The sequence below is a fragment of the Argopecten irradians genome, chromosome 16 (assembly GCF_041381155.1).
Source record: "Argopecten irradians isolate NY chromosome 16, Ai_NY, whole genome shotgun sequence".
Taxonomy (NCBI): Eukaryota; Metazoa; Mollusca; class Bivalvia; order Pectinida; family Pectinidae; genus Argopecten; species Argopecten irradians.
This window is the reverse complement of record NC_091149.1, coordinates 19,104,032-19,116,141: the sequence shown is the minus strand read 5'-3', so window position 1 is coordinate 19,116,141 and position 12,110 is coordinate 19,104,032. Positions and strand designations below refer to the sequence as shown.

Here is a 12,110-nt window from a genome sequence, read left to right as displayed (position 1 = left end):
ACAATAACAGTTACCATGGTTATAAGCACTGAAGACAGATCGGAAGAAAGTGAACCAGAAACTGTTTTCTACAAAGAATATTTTAGTTGAAGAGAAGTGATAATTCAGCCCAGGAGTTACTTCATAAGAATTCGTGCAATCAGAAAATTTAAAAAAAGACGAGATTATATTTTACACGAGTGCTAATCTGTCATCATGGATACACAGCATGGCACGATGCCAATCAAGGACTTGGGGTCCTTCGTGGCTACCAACATACCAAGTGATGCCGACATCAAAGGTAGATAACTCTAACTGTAGTCAAGCCATATAATATTGGTGATCATGATGTGGGAATTGAGTAAAATAATCAATAATTGCAAATTTTACAATATTGATAAAAATTTTAAAATATGAAAACTATAATTTCTTTTTTGTTTGATTTCTTATTAATGTTAAAAAATTTGTAAAGAGAAAATTTGAAAAGAAGCCCAATACTGTAGATGCTCTTTTGGTGCAATTAAATTAAAATCGATTTTGAACATTTCAAATTAGCAAATGATGAATTCATGCATTCACAAAATTAATTTGTTTTGTTATTGTTATATTGTTTCCAGCATCAATAGCTCTTGAATATGCTAATACCATCATCTCTTGTTTTATTGTTTCTTTCCTTGCTCTATAGACCATAGGTCACAGGACAAAGTCTACATAGGTCTACATCTGCCGAAACAACATCGTCATTGACATAAACATCGACGACATCACAAACGGGAAGGTTCAAACTTGGAACGTTCCCACACGACTCCCTCCGTACCCTCTGATGGTAAGTGGTATGTCCTGCTGAAATCAGAGCACTTGTACTTGTATATGAAATAGTTAGGACCCTTTCTCAGCCAGAATTCACTCAAGATTAGGTATATTATACCTAGTTATGGCCCTTTATTAGCCAGAATTCTCTCAAGTTTAGGTATATTATACCTAGTTATGACCCTTTCTCAGCCAGAATTCACTCAAGATTAGGTATATTATACCTAGTTATGGCCCTTTATTAGCCAGAATTCACTCAAGATTAGGTATATTATACCTAGTTATGGCCCTTTATTAGCCAGAATTCTCTCAAGTTTAGGTATATTATACCTAGTTATAGCCCTTTATTAGCCAGAATTCACTCAAGTTTAGGTATATTATACCTAGTTATGGCCCTTTATTAGCCAGAATTCACTCAAGTTTAGGTATATTATACCTAGTTATGGCCCTTAATTAGCCAATATTATACACATAGTTTTAAGGATAAATCGGATTACCTACAAGGTTATAGATTAAGAGATTAAGTTGACTGGTTTTTCAGCTATTATTTGGTATTAACCTTTATGTATTTTTTACCGATATAATCAAAGTTATGAAATATCCAGTGTTGAGGCAGAGCTACCCTTTGATGTGGAAAGTGGCACTGCTCACAACAGTTGTTGTAAACACAAAATAACTCCACTAATAAGTTATTTAAGGAATAACATGCTTTTGAAATGTAAATATTCTTATAGAGTGTAAAAGGAGTGGGTCGGTGTGGTTTGTAAATATATATATACAGTAAAACATGGTTATTGTGAATCTTTGGGGACCAGCAAATTCACGCTATTAACAGTTTGTTATACCTATGGTATAGACATCTTATGGGAACATTGCGGGAATAAAAATAACTTCATTACAACTATGAATAAATTATAAGTGTTTTTGTTATATATATTTGTTTTACTGTAGTGTGAAATAGAATATTTGTCAAACAATTGAAAGACATGTGATTGACTGTCACAGTTGGTTTTCATGCCCGAGGTTCAATGCTTGGAAGTTTTCCTAGTTCTGCTACCTTACCTTAACATCAGCCAAGTGATAGACATATCCACACTTTGTACATCAAGCCACCTTCAAAAAAAATAAGTTTTGATGCATATTGAATCTGTATTTGTTCCATTTTAACTCATTCATCATTCATGAATGAGTTAACTTTAAACCTAGAAGAGAACTCTTGAGAAACTTACTACAGTACCAGCCCTGAATGTTCAGATTGAAAGGTTACAGTACCTGGTGTATCATGTTTTGATTTACTGAATTCTTTTTGACCTGATTTTAACTTCTAAATAATTATAAATTTTTGAATTTAACAAGAAAGGTAATAGAGAGAAAAGTAATTGAGCACTTTAGCTGGTGGACTACGAAATATGTTATATTTGATGGAATAAGTATGAAAAAAAGACAATAGAGAGACTTGGTCATTGAAATTGAGATCGTTTTGATAATTTTCAAACTTGCAAACTTAAATTGAGGTAATTTTCGCTGATTGGCCTTAAAATATTTTATGGTTTTTAGAAGAAAAGAAATAGATAAAAAGACACAATATTAAGAGGGAGGTCATTTTGTAAGACTTTTGCAGATGGCTCTTAAACTATTTTGAATTTTATGGATTTAAGAGGAAAAGAAATATATGAAAGAGACAAGCAAGATTGAAATTGAGGCCATTTTGTGAGACTTTCGCTGGCGGGTTTTAAACTATTTTGAATTTTTTTGGATTTAAGAAGAAAAGAAATATATGAAAGAGACAAGCAAGATTGAAATTGAGGCCATTTTGTAAGGCTTTCACAGGCGGGTCTTAAACTATTTTGAATTTTATGGATTTAAGAGGAAAAGAAATAGATATGATATTGTAACAAGACTGAAATTGAAGTCGCTTTGATAACTCTCTGCAGATAGAATGTTATCAGGTGACCTGGTGCCCTATAGTGTCACATTGACATCCCCCTCACTTTCATACTGTCCTAAGGTAAACAATGTACCACTCCTTTTTGGACAACCTCTCATTCAATGTTTCTATGGACTAAACCATAGGGTCTTAGGTCAGGAATTCATTGCCTGATAAGGAGTTTGTTGATATCTGATATTTGTTACATTCTACTCTGAAATTGTGGAAACTTTATTCAAGAATAATATTTAAACTGCTGAAAAAATTGAATTAAAACTTTTCATGTGCTGAAATAAATTATTATACTGTTAACAAAAATTTGTAAAAAATGAAAAAAATTAATATGAAATGTTGTTTAAGACTACTAGAAAATTGTTTCTTCACAATGTCTATTTATTATTAGCATGAATAATAGGTACAAAATGAGAAAAACAAATTCAAATTGTATGCCTTAAGCTTGTTGATTCTGAATGGTTTGAAAACATTGATAGGACTTGTGTCAAGGACTTTATTAGTCCTTTGCATATTGGTAGGATACAGAAGTTTAATGCATTAGAGCGTTGAAGCTATACCTGTAATTCTGTCACCAGATACCTTGTTGGAGCCGTACGCGGCCAACACAAGGCGGGCCAGCCAGGTCAGCCAAGTCTGGCAATTCAGTGTTTACGGTGACCTTGAGGGTAAGGTCAGATCAAGTTTGAACCCTTGTGACCTTGACATTGACCTTTACATCACCTATGCGTGACCTTTGCAGCATAAGTCCTTTGTTAAGGAGTGAAAGACATCCCTTTCCTAAACCAATTGTTCTAAATGTTTTTGTTTTGCCTTTTACGTTCAGGTAACTCCTTGATGGTGCCTCGCAATGATTTTCGGCGGGGTAGTCAAATCAGCCAGTTCAGCCAATATGGCGATCTGGATGGTAGGTTTTACATATCCTTAAGTATCCTCTGTACTTTCCGGGCCCAGTTGATCCCATTCACTCCCGAAGCCACATTTGAACTCTGCTGATTCAAAGGCTGGAACAGTTCATTAAGAATTTTCAGGGGTGAATGAGTGAATCAAATTTCCATATATCCTATAAGAAGTCTTGAATGCGCAAAATTTCCATTGGGTTACATTTTGAATTTTTGAAAAAATATCACTGTTTCAATATTAATTGGTCTACAAATTATATAACATTGCTAATTCCAACAGAAATTTTTAAGTTGAGACGTTCTTTATCAAGGGAGGATTTGATTACTGGTCCTAATCCTACCATACTGTGTGACTGAACTTCATTGTTACCTCCCAAAGTTTGGAATGGTAATTTCTGTGGAGTTGTGATTCTGTGGTGCAGGTTTCTACTCAATATTCTTCAAACAGATGCACACTCGGAAAGCATGGGCATGATAAATTCTAAACAAGAGGTTTGAAATTTATATGTGATACAAAATAATAGATGAAAAGTATGTATATTTCTTAATAGAACAATTCTATAGACATGTTTGGAAAAAATAATATAGAAAAACCTTAGTAAGGTTTTGAAAATTCTATATATGCTTATCTTGCTGATCTCTAAAGTCATATCAGTCAAGGCTCAGGTGTAAAGGGAACGAAGACAATGAGCCACATCATTCAATTGATCAACCATCAAAATCATTTGAGGAAATTCCTATTTTGAAATTTTAATTTTTGATGATCAAGTTTTCATTTTCAGCATCATAGCAAATTTGAGTTGGTTCTATCCGAAGTCTTATCTGATTGGTATATTGTCTATCTTTATGTAGCATTTCATACAACAAAACCTCACTATACTATTAAAACATAGATTTGTATCTATTAATGGTTTCCTATACTAATTTATCAGTCTTTCAAATCAATATTCTGCTTGATTTGGTTTTAACATTTCTCAAACTTTTGAGTGAAATCTTTGTAATCAGAACAGATATTTGCTATTCCTTATACATTTATTAATTATAGCAACAAACAAAAAAGAAAATACCGGTAATTCTTATGGCCAATTAAGTGAGCATCCACGCTTTTTTAAAATAGGAAAATAATTGTTTTGTTTGCAAGAATAATCAAAATCTAGTTTTGAATTACAAGAAAATCTCTATAAAAATACATGTGTGGATTTTCCATGGAGCTGAACTGTTCTTAATTACTGTTGAAACTTTGTTTTAACTAACCAAGGGTATCCTTGTTTCTGTCCGCAATGTGTTTCTAAGGTATTCATTAAATGTTTATTACTAAAACGTGATAAATCGTCACCACCAACAAAAATTAAAGTAATCATATGCATTTGTGTTGATTGTTTCATGGTTTCAGGATATAGGTATTTATTGATGTCAATTTCAACATTTATAGTTACTGAATTTATATTGATCTTTGATTAAAAAATCAATAGCAATTAAATCAATTTAGAGGTTTTTTTATCTCTGAAGGTAAAACATGTTTTGAAGTTTTGTTAAAAGGTTCTTTAAAAAGATTGAATATATAAATGGACATTACTATACTACACCAATGAAACCTCTATATTTTGAGATATTCTGATTTGAACGATCCGTGTGTATTGTAGCAAAGATAAATAGCATATGACGCTTTTAACCATGTATTTACATTTACTTGTCATTTCTACAAAATAAACTAACCAAGGCAAAGTGAAGTAGATGATGGCATAACTGACACCCAAAACGTGACCATTATGACGTCAATAATATAGATGTGGGGACGTCAACTGATCACCGTCAAAATGGCTGTTCCATCTCATGGATTAAATTGTTGTTGATAAAAGGTTTTCCTGGTCTAGCTTAAACAATGTTAATATAAATATAAGCATTAACCTATCTTCTTATGGCATCTATGGTCTATATAAATGCCAGAGCTTTGCAGACAATCATCTCATAATGCGCTAGCGTGCATTATTAAGATTGTCTGCAAAGCTCTGGCATGTACATAGACCATAGATATGCCATAGGAACACAGTTCAATGCTTATAAATGTAGCCATGTTGATTTGTCAGTTTCTTAGATTTTGTAAGTTGAGAAAAGTACCAGTCTGCTCCGCTGTGGTACATTACCATGAATACCATTTCAAAGGTTAATTTATGATTAGGGGCCACCGTAACCACTCCACCGTAACCACTCCACCGTAACCGAGTGGTTAAGATTACCTCACAAGTCCTCTTTGACCTCTGGGTCTCAAATCCTAGGTGTGGCAGTTGTCAGGCACTGACCACTAAGGTTGGAGGTTTATTCTCCGGATACTCAGACTTTCCTCCTCCATGTTAACCTGCCACTTCCTTACATGACCCTGGCTGTTCATTGAGGACATTTAACTAATCAAACAAAACCAAACTTTATAAGGTAGCTACTTTTCGCTGTTCTCTGTAATCCACCTCAGGATGACCTCTAATACGTGTTATCAGACCTAACGATGGGAAGATCGTGATCTAAACTTTACTATCAGTAGGTCTTCGATTAGGTACACAGCCCAAGTGAATAATTCATGACAATGTCCTGAGTGTCGTTTATGACTCGGACCATTGTGGCCTTATAGCATAATGTATTTAGTCAGTTGGGTCTTGGCAGAACTTTAAAAATGTATAATGTCTTGTCGACCTGTTAGGGGTCAAGATAGGGGGTTACAAATAATTGATAGATATGGTACATAGAAATAAAATCTAATGTGATGACCTTATAGTGTAATGTATTTAGTCAGAAGGGTTGGGGTTTACGTCCTATTAACGGCCAAGGTCATGTAAGGATATGCCAGGGTTGTAAGTGAAGGAAAGCCGGAGAACCAAGAGAAAAACTACCAACCAGCGGTCAGTACCTGGCAACTGCCTCACATGGGATTGGAACTTGCGACCTACGGGTGTCAGAAGGTCAAGGCAGCTAACTTTAAAACTATATAATTTCTTGTCGCTTGTTGACACTTAAGAGGAGGGGGTACCAATAATTTATGGAGATGGTAGAAAACCCATCGTGATTACGTTCTTTCCCAGACCAGAAATGAAAGCATGTTGATCACTATTGATAGAGCTGGTAGAAACTTAAACTAAGCATAATGAATGTGTTCTTTCTCAGACCAGAAATGTTATGTATAAAAGTATGTTACTTGTCTATTTGTAGGTTCATTAAAGTATGTCACTGACATATTTATAGGTTCATTAAATAAGTATGTTGCAGACCTATATATAGGTACATTAAAGTATGTCACTGACCCATTTATAGGTCCATTAAATAAGTATGTAATTGACCTAACTATAGATTCATTAAAGTTTATTACTGGCCTATTTATAGGTCCATTAAAGTATGTAGCTGGCCTCTTTACAAGTCTGGTGAAGTATATCACTGGCCTATTTATATAAGGTCAATTAAAGTATGTCACTGGCCTATTTATATAAGGTCAATTAAAGTATGTCACTGGCCTATTTATGTAAGATCAATTAAAGTATGCCACTGGCCTATTTATATAAGATCAATTAAAGTATGTCACTGGCCTATTTATATAAGGTCAATTAAAGTATGTCACTGGCCTATTTATATAAGATCAATTAAAGTATGTCACTGGCCTATTTATATAAGGTCAATTAAAGTATGTCACTGGCCTATTTATATAAGATCAATTAAAGTATGTCACTGGCCTATTTATATAAGGTCAATTAAAGTATGTCACTGGCCTATTTATATAAGATCAATTAAAGTATGTCACTGGCCTATTATATAAGATCAATTAAAGTATATCACTGGCCTATTTATATAAGATCAATTAAAGTATGTCACTGGCCTATTTATATAAGATCAATTAAAGTATGTCACTGGCCTATTTATATAAGGTCAATTAAAGTATGTCACTGGCCTATTTATATAAGGTCAATTAAAGTATGTCACTGGCCTATTTACATCAAGCTAAGGATGAGTAGAAAGTAGTTCCATTAAAAACAAAAGATTTATCCAATTAGGTACGCCTATAGTGTTACGGCTGCATACAATGGCCTGGCGCGGTGGCAGCCACGTCGCATTGGTTGTAGTGACAACTGACCTACATGATTAAATCTCGATCATCAATGCTAGTGATTAGGACCGATCAATACTTAGGCGGTAATGTACCGATTACTGCTGCTCATAGTGTTCCCATATATCATACACAACTTACAGGAGCTAAGATCATATTCTACACGACCATTAGTGGGTAGTTTTGGGGGAAGCAGGTAGTCTTAGGTTTTCTCTTGGGACTTGATCTCCCTGAAAAGATCTATGGTATTCCTCGGATAATGCCACTTGTCAATAATCAGGTCCATAACTTATCCTCTTAAAACGGTTCTGGTCAGACTAAGTGCTTGTGCACTGATTTTCTGTAGGATTTGTGCCTTTACTGTACAAAAAGGTCACTGACATTCCTCTTGTTCTGATATTATAATGCTTCGTACCAAAACACATCCAATTCTGAATAAATCACATTGAAATATGACACATTTATAAATACTTGCCTTATTACAATAATTGAAATATTATTGATTTTACGAGGACAAATGTTTTAAATGAAAGATGTCAGGGTGAGTTGCTATATAGAATCAGGCTCCGATTCCTCGAAACAAAAGTATAGACTTAAGTCAAAACATCAGTTTTTCTCCTTAAGTAACTTATCTGAAAGTTTTTAACTGAAGTTTGTTTTGAGAAATCGACGCCTGGTGTGCTGCATTAGCAAACTGCCAATGAAGAGCAGCAATAGTTTCATGGTAAAGGGAGTTGGTCTGCTAATGGAAGATGGCTAATTGACAGAACGGTTTAAAGTTATCCACTCCGGTTTCATTCCAGTATGATCGTGATGCTCAACAGTAATGTACACTTTTCTTAACTTCTTTATCTGGATTATGGATACATGTAGAAAAAAATTCAAATATCTAAAAAAAGTTAGGAAGATTAATTACAAAACGGTTATTTAATTTTGTTTTTTTTTATCACATACTGCAGTACCTCAGGTTTACATACATAACTTGTAACTTTTTTTTGAAGACAAGGTATCAAAGCTGTCAGATTAGAGAAATGTTATATAGCTTATCAAAGGTGTCAGGTAAGAGAAATGTTATATAGCTTATCAAAGCTGTCAGATTAGAGAAATGTTATATAGCTTATCAAAGCTGTCAGATTAGAGAAATGTTATATAGCTTATCAAAGCTGTCAGATTAGAGAAATGTTATATAGCTTATCAAAGCTGTCAGATTAGAGAAATGTTATATAGCTTATCAAAGCTGTCAGATTAGAGAAATGTTATATAGCTTATCAAAGGTGTTAGATTAGAGAAATGTTATATAGCTTATCAAAGCTGTCAGATTAGAGAAATTTAGAGATATTAGCTTATCAAGTGTCAGGAATACTTATCAAAGTGTTAGATTAGAGAAATGTTATATAGCTTATCAAAGCTGTCAGATTAGAGAAATGTTATATAGCTTATCAAAGGTGTCAGATTAGAGAAATGTTATATAGCTTATCAAAGCTGTCAGATTAGAGAAATGTTATATAGCTTATCAAAGGTGTCAGATTAGAGAAATGTTATATAGCTTATCAAAGGTGTCAGATTAGAGAAATGTTATATAGCTTATCAAAGGTGTCAGATTAGAGAAATGTTATATAGCTTATCAAAGGTGTCAGATTACAGAAATGTTATATAGCTTATCAAAGGTGTCAGGTTAGAGAAATGTTATATAGCTTATCAAAGGTGTCAGATTACAGAAATGTTATATAGCAGGCGCGGATTCAAGGGGGGCGGACCCGGCGTACGCCCCCCCTAAAATAGGAGAGAGAAAAAAAAGAAAAAGGAAAAAGAAGGGAAAAAGAAAGAGGGGAAGGAAGGAAAAGAAGGAAGAAAGAAAAAAAAGAGGGAGAAAGGGAAAAAATTAAGGAATTAGATAAAGAGTGAGAATTAGACAGAAAGCTCCATTTCCTACCATTACCGTTTAATGTTATCATTTTAAAATCTAAATGTATTCGACTTTGTGGTACATACATGCATGAACATACTTGTATCCAGGCACAATGGAATAATTATATATTTTTTTTTTGTTTAAAGTTTAGGTTTTATCTCCATCGCTTAAAAGGTACAATGTAAATCCCTTCAAGTATTTACTTTTTCCAAAAAAACCAAAAAAAAACCCGATAAAATCCCAATATATTAGATAATTTATTGTCATTAATATTCAATATTGACAGGTTATATCTCGATATCCTTAGCAATAAAAGAAAAGGGGGAGGGGTGGGTGTGGGTGATGGCCATGAGTCTTCGCTGGTTGACTATATGTCATGCCCTTCGTTTTCCAGGTTGTAAATGATATATTACACATTTTTGAATAAGCATTAAAGTCCTGTATTAAATCCGACTATCAATTCACAAATGTGTGCGTACTTTCAAAACGCCACTTACAAGATCACTACTGACGCCGAATGCTTCTAGAAGCCTTTTATTTGTCCTAAGAAAATGTGTGTAAAGAAAAAAGTGAAATGCGACAGAAAATGAGAGCCTCTAGGGTCTGGGTGTACTCCATGGCCAGATGCCTTCCTTTTTTGTTTCAATAAAAACATATCTTAACGATAATGTTATAAGATAGGCAAACGATGTTAAAAAATTAATGCACATGACAAAAGGCTCCCTATTAGAAAACAGGATGATAGCAATCGTTCCTGGCACCGTATGGCCATAGACAAGACCACTAGCCTTCTTTTCTTTCGTTGTCCAATACACGAATTATGAAGATTGTGTAAGTTAGGGAAAATGAATTATCTAATCTGACAGATAATGTATAAAAGTAAAAGCTTATATCGTTAAAAAAGTTCACATACACTTTCATTAGTCCTATAAAAACCTTCAATAGGCGACCCCAAGCTGCAATATTGTAGCTTAAAAGACTTTTAGACTGAAAATGGTGTCTTCTTTAGAGCTACAATTGTTCCCTATTACTTCAAAACCTTCAAAAAAGTATGAAAAACTGTGCCCGAGTGATTTTCGGAGGCAGTGATCCACTACGATACATAGGGACCAATTCGTACCCGGCCTAAAGGCATAGTAGGCCGGGTAGGTATATTCGTTCTAGGCGGCCCCCAGACCCCCATCCCTTTCTTTGCTTCGTGCCTCTATGAATAGATATTCAGATTTTAGGCAGTGCAATTCTGTAACTTTATATTCAAAATATGACATTAGACGTCAAAAATAATAAACGAACATTTTTACACGGCTTAAATTATTTTTTGGAAAAAGTGTACATTTGTTCGAGGGCTTCTGGGGGCCTAGGCGGCACTCACCCAGACCCCCGCCCTTCTTCGCTTTATGTCCATATAAATATTAGATTTTGATATTGCAATTCTGTAAGTAAAAAAAAAATAAATCAAAACTTCAAATAAAAAATATGACACTTGACACGAAAACCATAAATAAACATCCATAAATGGCTTCAATTATTTTCTGGAAAATGTGTTCATGAAATCCTCAGAATGCAGGATTTTGCACCATTTATTCGAGAGCTTCTGGGGGCCTAGGCGGCCCCCAGACCCCTCGCCTGATTTGCTTTGTCCCACGCCCCCTCTAACCTCAAAACCTAAATCCGCCCCTGTATAGCTTATCAAAGGTGTCAGATTACAGAAATGTTATATAGCTTATCAAAGGTGTCAGATTAGAGAAATGTTATATAGCTTATCAAAGGTGTCAGATTAGAGAAATGTTATAGCTTATCAAAGGTCTCAGGTTAGAGAAATGTTATATAGCTTATCAAAGGTGTCAGATTAGAGAAATGTTATATAGCTTATCAAAGGTGTCAGATTAGAGAAATGTTATATAGCTTATCAAAGGTGTCAGATTAGAGAAATGTTATATTAGCTTATCAAAGGTGTCAGATTAGAGAAATGTTATATAGCTTATCAAAGGTGTCAGATTAGAGAAATGTTATATAGCTTATCAAAGGTGTCAGATTAGAGAAATGTTATATAGCTTATCAAAGCTGTCAGATTAGAGAAATGTTATATAGCTTATCAAAGGTGTCAGATTAGAGAAATGTTATATAGCTTATCAAAGGTGTCAGATTAGAGAAATGTTATATAGCTTATCAAAGGTGTCAGATTAGAGAAATGTTATATAGCTTATCAAAGGTGTCTGATTAGAGAAATGTTATATAGCTTATCAAAGGTGTCAGATTAGAGAAATGTTATATAGCTTATCAAAGGTGTCAGATTAGAGAAATGTTATATAGCTTATCAAAGGTGTCAGATTAGAGAAATGTTATATAGCTTATCAAAGGTGTCAGATTAGAGAAATGTTATATAGCTTATCAAAGGTGTCAGATTAGAGAAATGATATATTAGCTTATCAAAGGTGTCAGATTAGAGAAATGTTATATAGCTTATCAAAGGTGTAAGATTAGAGA

At 34.0% G+C, this 12,110-nt stretch overlaps 1 protein-coding gene across 1 annotated transcript in view; it reads left to right on the top strand.

The window, feature by feature from the left end:
- Positions 1-733: 733 nt before the first annotated feature.
- The window catches only part of LOC138310243 (electroneutral sodium bicarbonate exchanger 1-like), a 62,226-nt gene continuing 50,849 nt past the window's right edge, over positions 734-12,110 (top strand). Inside the window, exons 1-2 of the mRNA XM_069251364.1 lie at positions 734-805; positions 3,307-3,396. The gene's annotated coding sequence lies outside the window, so the exon portion shown is untranslated. The remainder of the gene's footprint in view (positions 806-3,306; positions 3,397-12,110) is intronic.